We start from the raw sequence: 13,270 nt of genomic DNA on the forward strand, positions 1-13,270 counted from the left end.
ATACTATGTAGTTTGCTAAAAAGAGTATACGAGGTGATTAGTATGTCCAAATTCATAGAATTCGAAAAACAGTATCTGAGAAATACCTGGATGACCTACTACATCTGGTGAGATTCTAAAGTGCGAATTGGATGGACGATATGCTATACCATAATGCATCACCAGTGAATTCATGTATGGAAATGAAGTGACACAACTGGCATGGGTAAGTCACGCGATGAAGACAAAATGGTGGATGTAGTATGTCCAAGTTCCATTCATACTACTGACATTTACACTATAGAGAACATACTTTTTCTAACAGCGGAGTTGTACATTTACAGTAAATTCAAGCGCATTACCTACTAGGTAGTAGGCAATTTTGCACGCAGCCATAGACTACCAACGCATTATTTGTTTACAAGATGCCACCAAACAGTCCAAAACTGTCAAAACAGTGGTGTGACATTTGAATGTGGATGTAAGTATATGTATTTAAATGTTTTTGCTGATATTCAAGGTAATTAGAAGCTCATGGATGAGCCTACATCATTTAGAGCAGTGTTTCTTAACCATGTTCCTATTGAACCACCAACACTGCAGGTTTTGGATGTCTCCTTTGTCTGTCACACCCATTACGGGTCTTTCAGTCTCTGCTAATCAGCTGATGATCTGAATTAGGTGTGTTTGGTTAAGGAGACATGGAAATGTGTGGAGCTGGTGGTCCTCCAGGAACATGGAACATAGATAAACACTGATTTCGAGGTTGTTAACTAGGAATAACATACCTTGAATTGTCCTGACTGACCAATCAGAAGTGAGTATTCTAGCCAGCCGTGTAATAACATTTGGTTTAATATATCATGAGATAACAACGAACAACTGTATTTTTATGAACTAACTTTAACATGAATGCATTAATGAATGTATTGTTCATTGTTTGTTCTTGTAAATAAATACATTAACTAACATTAACTGTCTCCTGTGTAACCAAAAATAATTGATATTTGACATTGTGTGTTCTTAGAGCGTGTTTTAATCTCTTTATTATCCAAAACTCAAGCACAATCAAGTGGCATAATAGGGCTGACCTGCAGTGAAATGCATTTAGGAAAAGCAAAAAAAATCATTAAAAATGAACTACAAAACAAAACAAATTAAGGTAGGTTTATACCCTCCATTAAACGAAAGAGTACAAATTGCTGAAGAGATGTTAAAACACACCATCCAGTGAAGGGATTTGACCTTTTTAAAGAGACTTTGAAGACAAATGAGGAAAGACGCTGTAAAGTGTTTAGTGACAGCCTCTGACATTTGCATTCTGGATAAACAAACACTTCTGATGGGCTAAAAGAGGCTCATTAAATGAGGACTCTGTTTCAGAAGCCTCAAGAGAAAAGCTGTTGAAATATCATCAATTAACTTTAGATTAAAACAACAAACACAAACAAATAAAGAAATAGCATGCATAGAACACAGGAAACTTTCTAGGTCACTTAAACTATATGAAGACAATACAAGTGTAACATATTTCACCCATGAGCTAGAACAGTGGTGCAGCTGAAAGAACAGTCTGTTCTGTATGGTCTGTAGACAGCTTCAATTTGCCTGCGTCAATACAGAGGCTTTATGAGGGTCAGTGCTTTCAGAGCAGGCTGCGCACACAACTCCAAACACAAAATGGGAGTTGTTCAGCCACCTGACAAAAAAAAAAAAAAAAAAAAAAAACAAGCATACTCTTATTATAAAAGTAACCTGAGCTAACCTTCACGCCTCTATTCAATATCTTACACTGGCTGAGTCAAGGAACATAGATGTTACTTCAGTACTCAGTAAGAGGCAAAAGGATTCCATAATATGATGTTGTTTTGAAGTCATTAGGTGGCACAGCACTGCTGCAATAGTTATTAGCATAGTTATGCCACTGCAAAAAGTAAATAAATAAATAACTAAAACAAAAAATAGTACACAATTAAACAAAGTCCCTTCTATGTTGCTATGGCCATATTACATACTGGTATAAAGTGAAATATATATATATATATATATATATATATATATATATATATATATATATATATATATATATATATATATATATATACATACACACACACACACACACACACTGTAATTTAATAGGTGAAATATTTAGTTTATGGCAGCCTATACCTTACAACACTCAATTGGTCAAAAGAAAAAAAAAAAGTTTTTGATATGCATATGAAAGTCTGATTTATACAAAACAGGATCATTTTGAAAACATAGTCCCATCAACGTTTCTGGAGACCTCAATTTATGTAGCTGGAGGTGTGTATGGCTGCATTTAATTTTTTTAAGCAAACACTACGGGCGGTATGACGCCGTTCCTTGTGGCGCTTACTGGCTGACCACTTACCTCTGTGTGGAGGGCTTTTCCACTACAACCAGTTTGTCCAGTTAGCTCGTTGTTTACGTCCGCGGGCTTGAGAAGCAGAGAGAAGTTGATGACGACGACAACGATGACCGGGTTCTAGTCTGGGGAAGAGCGATTCCAGAAATCAGGTAAGACAAAAACACAATCCAAAAAATAAAAGGAACGAGTGAATGTGGTAAAATCTGAAAACGCGGTAAAAATCAGATGAGGGCTTTTCTTTTTCTGGACAGTTTTTGTAAACTGTTGGTTGAGTTTAAGGAAGTAAGCGGGCAGGAGGGTCAGTCGTATAATTGGTAGGGTTTAGGGAAGGAGGAGGGTGGGTCAATCGATTGGCCGGCCACAGAGTCAATCATTCAGTCATTTAGTCAGTTGACAGCGGCCTCTGGTGGGTTTACGCAAGAACAGCACGGGTGCGAATGGCGACATTTGAGTTACGAAAAGAGACATTTGAGTTACGAAAAAGTGCACACAGCGCCCTGTCGCAGGTTTGCAAAAATATGTAACTCCCAGGATGTATTTCGAGGTCTCCAGAAACGTTAACAGTACTACGTTTTCAGAATGAGTCTGGGTCTGATTTATACTTCTGCATCAAGTGATCAGCGTGACCCACAGCGTCTCCCTTGCTACCTTGAGTTGTGCAATTATACTTCTGCGTGCTATTTGTGTTGCTCTGCAATATCACTTTTGAGTAGGTAGCTGATAGTATGTTTTTATGTTCCTCTGTGTCGAGTTTCTTCGTGGGTGTATTGTTTCTTTCTGAACGCTACAAGTAGATAAAACCTGCTCATTCGAGTGATAACTGGCGGACGTGCAACAACTTTAATCATGAGTTAAACACAAAACAGAAGTTTCCATCTGGAGCTCTTTCATGTGAATAGAAACTTGTAAACAATTGCTCCATGGGGCTTGCAACTCTCAGCACCGCCCATGCTCGTCACTACTGCCAAGTCGACCAATCACAGACAGTGTTGTTAACTATTTTTTAATAAAAAGTAGCTAAAACCTGCCAGAAAAGTAACTAATGTTGCCAGATGACATCAGGCACTAATTTGCATATCAGTGACTTTATTATGTAGGATCTGACAAAGTCAAATACCTGTCAAAGCCGGTCATGTCTCTACTCTCTAAGGTGCTGTGTATTATATTATATTAAAACATTACATCCAGATGCACAATAAATAGGTTCTTAAAACCATATTACTTTGCGTGATGACGGCACTGCATAATCACAACTCAAAGCTACATCTTCATGTATACAAAATAATGTTTTCTCAAATTGACTGGCCATCTCAGCAAAAACATTATTTGAAATAAGTCCATTTAGATTTGTATGAAAAATAGAGTTGACTATTTGTAAAAGTAATACAAACACTTTTTTTTTATTTTTATTTGTTTAAATATAACACTGATTATGAACAGTGACATTCTTTTAAACAATCACAGCTTGTATACTTACTCTTTTCAACTTGTGAAAGTAACACATTTGTGAAAGTGACAACAACTATAACACTATTGGAATTTATTGCTATCTAAATTACCAACAATTTACATGTTAACAAAAATCAGTAAATTAACAGTTATGAAAAACAGTCTGAGCTATCAATTTACTCTACTGAGGGAAGCCTGCAGCCACTACTCTTCTGAGTCACTTTTTAAAAATTGCTAAAAGTAGCCAATTGAATATTACAAAATGGTTTTTGAAAAAAAAAAAAAAAAAAAAAGTTGCTGGGGTAGACAAGTTTGTATAGAAAAGTTATAATGTGTGCATACACAATGTTGAGACAAGTCTGTGACGTCTGCTCTGTTTATGTCTAATTACTGTAAATAAAACTGCACTTATAGCATCAAAAGAAACACATCATTGATTTTCAGTGCATTTATCCATACTATCATATTTCATGAAGTTCCTTTCTGCTCCTGACATTGTGCTTAGTCTCATGAATCTGGAAGGAAAGCCAGCTCTACAGCTTGTGCAAGAGAAGCTCCTCAGGGAAATACATACAGAACAGAACACTCAAGTACATGCTATGGCTCATGGTTATGCAATTATAGTCTATTTTATACCTTAGCCTTTATTTATTTAGATTAATTTTTTCACAACTGTGAAATAAATAATATTATATGCTAGAAATGATTTATTAACTCACTCACTCAATTTATTTAGGCTTGTGGTCACCACAGTAAAATAAACCGCTAATTTACTAACCTATATTTATTAGCTATAATTTAACCTATACCTAAAACAAACTTTATTTATTTATTTTTATTCAGCATTGTTAATAATAATAATAATAATAATAATAATAATAATAATAATAATAATAATAATTATTATTATTATTATCATTAGTTTTCTTCTTCTTCTTCTTCTTCTTCTTCTTCTTTTTCTTCTTCTTCTTCTTCTTCTTCTTATTATTATTATTATATGACTGCAAAAACAACGATACAAGAAACGCAAGAGACAGCCTCAACGTGAAAGCTTTGCTTTCGGGAGGCAAGTATCTTATTTTTTTATGACCACCTTGCTTCTCCTGTGGAGAGGTGTAATCACATTTTCCACTAGGTTTGGGACAAGTGCCCCTCAGATAAGAGCTTATCATATCCCTCCATGTTGTCATTATGTACCTCTTGCTTGAGGCCCATGGGCATGTCCACTTATCTAGGTTCTGCAATTTAAGAAGGACCGCTGGGTTCAATGCGCTGTCTCTTTTCTTGCTACGAGCTGCATTTCGGAAAAGAGATGTTACCTTGCTCCAGTAAGGTTCCCTAGATAATAGAAAACCTAGAAATGTAATGTACTTTCTGTTGAAGGAGTCACATAATCTTTCTAATGCCCGCGTTCTTGCAGACCACAACGCTAGACTGAGAGAGTATATTATAAAAATAGGATGTGCATGTACGGTGGAGTCAGAATTATTAGCCCCTATATATTTCTTTCCCCAATTTCTGTTTAACAAAAAGAACACGTCTAAATAGCTTAAATAACTAATTTCTTATAACAGATTTATTTTAATTTTGCCAAGATTACAGTCCATATTATTTTACTAGATATTTTTCAAGATACTAGTATTTAGCTTAAAGCGACATTTAAAGACTAGGAAAAGACTAGCATTATAGGAAATACTGTAAACAACTGCTTGCTCTGTTAAACATGATTTGGCAAATATTTGAAAATAAAAAAAGGAAGGAAAAAAAAATCACAGGAGGGCTAATAATTTTGATTTCAATTGTATATATTTTGTCAAACAATAAATCTAATATTGGTCAGCTTAATATAGTTAATTCAGTTAATTTTAATGCATTATAAGGACTGTAAAATTGCTGGTGTCCACACAATCGATTTGTGTTGGAACAACATGAAAGAATTAAGTTAGCTTATTAGTTTTTACACATTGAATTGGATTGAACATAAAACAAATAGGTTGTCTGAAATAAAAAAAATATATATATATATATGTGTTTTTGTTTGTTTTAAATAAGTAGTTTGAACAAATAGCAAACATCTTTGTTATATAATCTGTTATATAATTTCCACTGAGTGGTACAGTACAATATGGTTCTGTTCAGTACGCTTTTATGGCCGTTTCCACTGTTCAAATCTACCTAAAAGCAAACCGTACCATGTGTCACGATCGCCAGTTATCTAAAACACCATAGATTGCTGAAAAACACTCACAATCGCTAACAAACTACAAATCTGCCATTTTATGGACTAAACTTCATACATGCACTCGACTCACACACGTTCCTGATCCTGACTGAATGCATACACACCGCCGGAGGATTGTCAAAGACTGATTACACTCACTAGTTAAGCAGCGAAGACACTCACTCTAGTCGCCGAGTCTTGTTATCTGTAAAGTGATACTACAACATGTTTCCTTTGTCTTGCTTTGCCGTGTTTTGATCTCCCTGTCTGCCACCTGCCTTCTGACCACTCGCCTGTTACTTTGACTACGTTTCTGGATTGCCTACATACATCTGTTTGCAACTGTGTTGACTTACCTGACCTCCCTAGTAAACCTGCATTTGGATCCGCACCCTCCGTTGTCAGCGTCACTACCCAGTTAGACCATATCACTTTTTGGGTACAATTTGCAAAGGTTACCTAGAATAACAAAAGGGTACCAAAAGGCACAGCAAGGTGTGCAACTCAACGCTATTGGTTTACAGAGATGCATCACTCGCTCGTGCACAAGACAGGAGAATGAAACCTAAGGAAGCGCCATTTTTAAAAACACAATCAAGACATTACATCATAATAATATAAACACATATTAATAAGACATGGGGTCTGTTCTTCGTACGTGGATTACTCAGTTAGCTGGATTTGGATATTGACGATTTGACACGATCCAGGATCGTTTCGTTCTTCAAAGCTGATCCGAGAGTTGTTGTCATGGCAACAGATCTGCTAGGTCAAACCTGATTGGGAGCAGGTTCAAATCATATAAACAGGATTAGATCGGCTCAGTTCAAGCAAAGATAATACAGAAAGTATGTACCGAGTTCTGATATTTTCTTACAGTAAAAGTTATATACACTTGGGAAAATTGTAGTTTTTAACTATATATATAAAGTTATAGTCATTAATAAAATAAATAAAGTTTTACATATTAATAAAACGTATGCAATCTGCACCCTCGAAATGAAAGTGCAAAGACTGCCACCTGGTGGTGCAAAGAGAAAACTTATTGATATGAACTTTTTAGATTGCTTTAGTACAAATTGTGTATAATAGAAATGCACAATATGTGACTTTTTTTAAAAGCAATAATACATTTATGCAGTCATAAACATGTTTTGACAGTTAATATGCCAGTGATTTGATGCTTCACAAAAGTTGCAGACGCCTTTACCAATATCAAAATGCTTTTGGAAACAACCAGTTATTATTTACACCGATTAAAAAACTGTACTATAATAAAGAAAATCTTTTCTAAATGTAGAACTAAATACATTGATTTGCATTGAAATACATGATGAATACTCTTGTCTTGACAAATGAAAGTGTAAAGCCTGCAGCTCACAACAAATGTGAAGTTACTGCGTGTCATATTTAACAAGCCGTTTACTGCTAATTTGATGTAAATTTGCTCACATGGATAATTGAATATTAATCAGATGATGTCATTACGCTGCTGTGCCGTCAGCCAATCGTTGCATTGCTGATCATGATTTCGAGGATCGATAGATCTGTCCTTAACAACACACGCAGTGATCTCAGATCAGTTCATCCAGACATTCTAATCTGATTCGCGAACTTGTTTGAAGAACCAAATAAGCGAGAGATCAGTTATCAAGATTAAAAGATCCAGGATCTGCCAAATCATCTTAGATCATTTAAGCGAGGTACGAAGAACGGACCCCTGGTCGACCTAAGCTCAAATAAACCTTGTTGTTGTCTTGATGAACAGCCACAGTTGATGAAAAAACAAGAAGAAGAACATAATGAACATAAACAACATAAGAACATAAGAACCCTGTGCCTTGTAGTAGTTTACAAGGCTAAATCATGAGCAATTTTGCTTTCTTGCATGCGTTTGCAGCACATCTATACTTGGAATAACAAACTTCTTGAGCTCATAATAATCATGTGCTCCTGATTTTTGAAGTGCTTCTGACATCTGATCCTTTCAGAAATGGACAAATGCAAGAGTGCATTCGAAAAAGCAAAGGAGAAGCCCAAAAAAACAATGGCGCGATTAATTCTTTCAGCAACCTAAAAGATGAACAAATTGCCATGTTTAACTTTTTTCATGACTTTTTGGACATTTAGGATCTCTAAATGTAGGGAGTACTTTCTAACAAGATGTTACATGTGCTGGTAAAGATTAAAGACACAGATGAGAGGTTTGCACTAACTGTACAGTAAGCTGTATGTTGCGTGTTGTTCATATACGTTGCATTCATTTAATATAATCACAGATGTTATAGTAGACTATTCAGCACTATCATTAATCTGCAATTACAATCAAATCCTGTTTATATAATCAATGATCATTTATATACTAGTATTTGTGTATAACGCGGCTGTTTTGTGAGAAGTGCTTCTCATATGATATGTGAACAACTCATACAGTTTTACTTTGACAGTTTCTTGAGCGAGAATGATGTCGACTGAAACTTTCTGTCGTACATTGTACCCTTGGTACCCTTTAGGCAGTGGAAACTGATAAAGGTGATCCGTAACGTACTGTACTGTGACACTCAGTGGAAACAGACCATTAGTGCACTCTACAGTAGCTACCACATTCATAGAGCCTTACTTAATAATTAATAAATGGGGCTTAATTATTATTTGTAGCTCAATATGAATTGTTATCCGCTTGAAATCTTAAATATAAATCTCAGGGGTGGGGTAACGCAACTTTCTAAAAATTGCTTAGATAGAATTGACAGTTAGGTTCAACCGTATTTAAATATATGAGTAAAACTAGTACATCTAGAACAGAGTGATGAAATATGGGGCACCACACAAAGACAACAGCTGTTATAAAGTCACCAGTAACCCAGATTAAATCAGACCAAACTGAAGGCAAACTGAAAAGCGTAAATCATAGCCATGTAGTCTGACCCAACAGATGATCTTGAAAGTTGTTTCAAATGATGAAATATCCTGAAGCACATTTAAAAAAATAAATAAATAAAATCATATTATTCTTTCCTAGATTGAAAATAACCTAAAATGAAATATAAATAAATCAATCAATCAATAAATATTATAAAAAATGCACGATTAGGTCAGTTTTAGGCTGCATTTACACTGCATGGTTCAATTAACTCAATTCTGATTTATTTTTTGAATAAACATCTGGGGTTTATTGTTTTTGGATTATTTTGTTAGTATAAATTGTAAATAATTATTTTCCTTTTGTGGTTTTGTTGATTAGTTGTTATCTATATCCTTCTTTTTTATTATTATTGATATTTCTGTTAATCTTTGATTTTTGCTTAATAAATTATTCTCTTTTTGGCAGTATTTTGGTTGATGCATAGTTCTTTTTGTCCCATATTACACATAATTGTCACAATATATATGTTACTTCAATCCTCACTCTAACATCAAGAAGTCGTAACACTAATATGACAAAAAAAAAAATAAATAAATAAAAAATAAATAAAAATAAAAATTATATATATATATATATATATATATATATATATATATATATATATATATATATATATATATATATATATATATATACAATTTGATTGGTTTCAAAAGGAAGGTTGAAGCATTTTCATGAGTTTTGAGGTCAATGTGTCAATTCAGAGTGGGTATTGGCTACCAGAACAAAGTGACAAAATCAAATGTTAGTAACATTTTATTTTGATGGTCTGCTTAACATCTGTTGCAGCTTCAACAAACATTTAACTGACTATAAGAAACTTTGCAAGTAAATGTCAACTTACACTAACCTTAACCCCAACCTTACAGTCTACTTATAATCTAATGAGAATAAGTTGGCATGTAGATGTGATATAACTTGAATTCAACAAATGGACCATCAAAATAAAGTGTGACCTCAAAGTCTGAGCGTTTATATATGAGAGAGAGATCCGGTCCAATCCAATCAGGACACTATTATGAATGAGATATAATTCCATTACCATGCACGAGATTGCTACTAGTATGACATTTGACTTTACTGTCTTCCTTTGTTGTAAACATTCAGAAACATTGGTCCAATGTGAAATAAAAAGCAGCAGGAATAAATCAAAACTAGACATGTTTTATTTATTTATTTATTTTTATCTTGCATGGAAATCCATTGCATGGTTATAGAATCAGACAAGTCTTACAGTCTGCTAGATCTATTTTTATAGCAGGGCTTTACTAGATGCAGTGGCAGATCTAACTAGAAAATACATTTCTCAAAAGAGCAGTAATGACTTATTGAATTTCTTTACATGCAAGATTTATGATATCAGTGACGCAGTTATAACCTTGAAATTATTACCTACACCATTGTCCCAATTAGTGCAAAATACTTCCGAATTTCTCTACAGTAAAAAAAAAGAATAACTGTCTACACTAATCAACCACCCTTTTCCAAAAATACTAAGTTGCAGAACCTGTTCTTATAATCAGAAATTCATATTTATTTATTATATGTGCCTACAACTTTTTCACTGGTTGTTCTTAAACCTCTAACACCTTTATAAACCAATTTCAATCTGCCTTTTGCATCAAAGACACAACAAAAAGTCGTACATAATTATGTCAGTTCTTAGAGTGAAACAATACATTTATATGAAAGACATTTTGATCAGGATTTAGAGCATTTCATAGCACTAAAAACACACAAATGATCTGCTCTTATAATTCAATTATGGTTGCATCGTTCTCTTAGTGTTGCTCAGTGGTGCATTGATCTATTGATCAGAACATTCTCTTGAATAGGCTTGGAAACTATATTGTATAACTGAGACTGCATTAACATTGTTTAAGCCATACCTATCCAACAACTGATATCAATCTGTAGCAGTTATTGGAATTGTATCATATTAAGTAGGTGATGGGGTACCACAAGACTTAGATATTGATCCTTGCTTTGTATATACTACTGCATATTAGGGGTGTGCATCTTAGAACTGAGAACATGTACAGAATATACATGGAATTTGAATTGTTTTCCCTTTTTTTATATTTCCCAAATGATGTTTAACAGAGCAAAGAAATTTCCACAGTATGTCTGATAATATTTCTTTCTTCTGGAGAAAGTTTTTTTTATTTTTTTTATTTCGGCTAGAATAAAAGCAGTTTTAATTTTTTTAAACACAATTTTAAGGACAAAATTAATTTTTGCCTTTAGGCAATTTTTTCGATAATCGACGGAACAAACCACTGTTATACAATAACTTGATAGAAGTATCTTGAAAAATATCTAGTAAAATATTATTTACTGTCATCATGGCAAAGATTAAACAAATCAGTTATTGGAAATGAGTTATTAAAACTATTATGATTAGAAATGTGTTGAACAAAAATCTGCTCTCTGTTAAACAGAAAACGGGGAAAAAAAAAAAAAAAAAATATATATATATATATATATATATATATATATATAATTTTTTTAAACAAAAATATCATTACGATATTATTTTGCCCTCCATCTGTTTAGTGAAGATGCGCACAGTTGCAGTCACTCCACAGTCAGTTGCATTCCACTCCTGACAAGCAATTGACTGTTTCCATGAGCAGCAGTAACAGTTTTGCACTGAGAAACACACAAAGTCTTGAATGCATTAAAAACCACAAATACTTTTGCTATTTTTCATGGTGGATTGATTGATTGACATTAAGGACTTTTATCCCCACTTCTCAGCTCTAGTGTTGTGATGTGTCACATCCACTCATCAGCATTGAAAACAGCATAGAGATCTGCATAGGACTGAATTTTGAGTCAAACTTCTGCCAGGTTTTACTCCACACCTGACCGCTGCTGCTGTATATTTAGCCTTTGTTCACCTGCTGTACGACCCACCCCATTATCTACCCGTCCCGACCATTCCTGCTAAATTTAGATTAGGTTTCAAAAATGTCACGTTAAAATTGGGTACTACCAAGAGAGAGATAACAGATGGAAACTGTAGGTTGTGCAAGGACTAAATGTCAGTTTTGTTTGCCCCTTTGTGAGACATGAGTGCCGCCCATCAAGTGCAGTGAGGTTTGTGGCTGGTCAGGCACTGACTCTTTCAAAGTCAGATTTACAAGCATATCCACTCAATATATTTGTCAACTACTGATTGTGTTACTGATATATATCAAATCAGCATTATTTATATACACATAACAGGTACATATTGGGCCAAGAAAGATTGTTAAATTTATGGCGATTAAATATGTCTCCCAAATAAAACCCAGCTGGATGCTACAGTGTCCAGGCAGCCTATAACAGGCAACACACGGCGTCACGGTGGATTCGCACGCTCTTACTCTCTCCTGCTCGCGCTCTCTCTCAATCTCTCAGGATTGCTATATTGTTAGACCGCCTGGTCCTTATCAAATTACACCAGGGTTACCAAGCACTACACCGTGTGTAAATTTTATATAGGAGGTGTTGGTCAGAAGCCTATTGCACATCATTCTATTGGACGTCAATATTACCCAATAGCCTATTTTAACTTGAGAGATTGAAACAATAAAAAAAAACATTTTAAAAAAGAAATAACATGCAAATTGGCAACAAATAAAACTGGTGATGTGGGATTAAGTACTTGTCATCTTGCCACTGGATAAGGAGATGGGTCTGTGTGTGTGTGTGTGTGAGAGAGGGAGTGCATGAGACTGCAAAACCTGTATCAAAAAGCACCAAAAAGCACAATCAAATCATTATAAATATTCCAATAACAATACTCATCAAAATATTTATATTTTTGACTGTTGGAACAAAAACGTATTTAATTTTCCCCATGAATAGCTGGTTGTACCAGTGCAACCTCAAGATTTTTTTTTGTCACACCATTAAAAAATAAGGTTGCAATAAAGGCTCTAGAGCCCTGTATACGATTGAGTCCTGATCGAAAGGTAACATCTGACTCCGATCGAGCCTAAATGTTAAATTGGGCATGATTTCCGATCATGTGATCACATCTGGACATTTCCTAAGTACATTGTTAACTTGCTTTACAAATGCACTGAGCAAGTTGGGGATTCTTTAACTCAGAATAAAATATGTTGTGTTTAATGACCAAAAAATCAACAAAGAATCTGCATTGCAAGAATCTGTAAAAGCTGTAATCTATGATATATGCTATCACTCTCTAATGCAGAAAAGCTTATTCATGGATTCATGACTTTATAGCAAGAATATTGTATTGCCTTACTAGGTGGTTGGTTTGTAGGCCAAACAAACAACTGGTGCA

General features: G+C 34.5%; 1 protein-coding gene across 8 annotated transcripts in view; it reads right to left on the bottom strand.

Annotated features, from left to right (window-relative positions):
• The window catches only part of LOC797812 (leucine-rich repeat and fibronectin type-III domain-containing protein 2), a 299,809-nt gene that overhangs the window by 104,569 nt on the left and 181,970 nt on the right, over window positions 1-13,270 (bottom strand). For 2 of the 8 annotated variants that reach the window (XR_012393080.1, XM_073927817.1), the window contains exon 3: window positions 2,378-2,496. The exons of the other annotated variants lie outside the window; for them this stretch is intronic. The gene's annotated coding sequence lies outside the window, so the exon portion shown is untranslated. The remainder of the gene's footprint in view (window positions 1-2,377; window positions 2,497-13,270) is intronic. 8 annotated transcript variants of the gene reach the window in all.

Source organism: Danio rerio, chromosome 17, assembly GCF_049306965.1.
Source record: "Danio rerio strain Tuebingen ecotype United States chromosome 17, GRCz12tu, whole genome shotgun sequence".
NCBI lineage: Eukaryota > Metazoa > Chordata > Actinopteri > Cypriniformes > Danionidae > Danio > Danio rerio.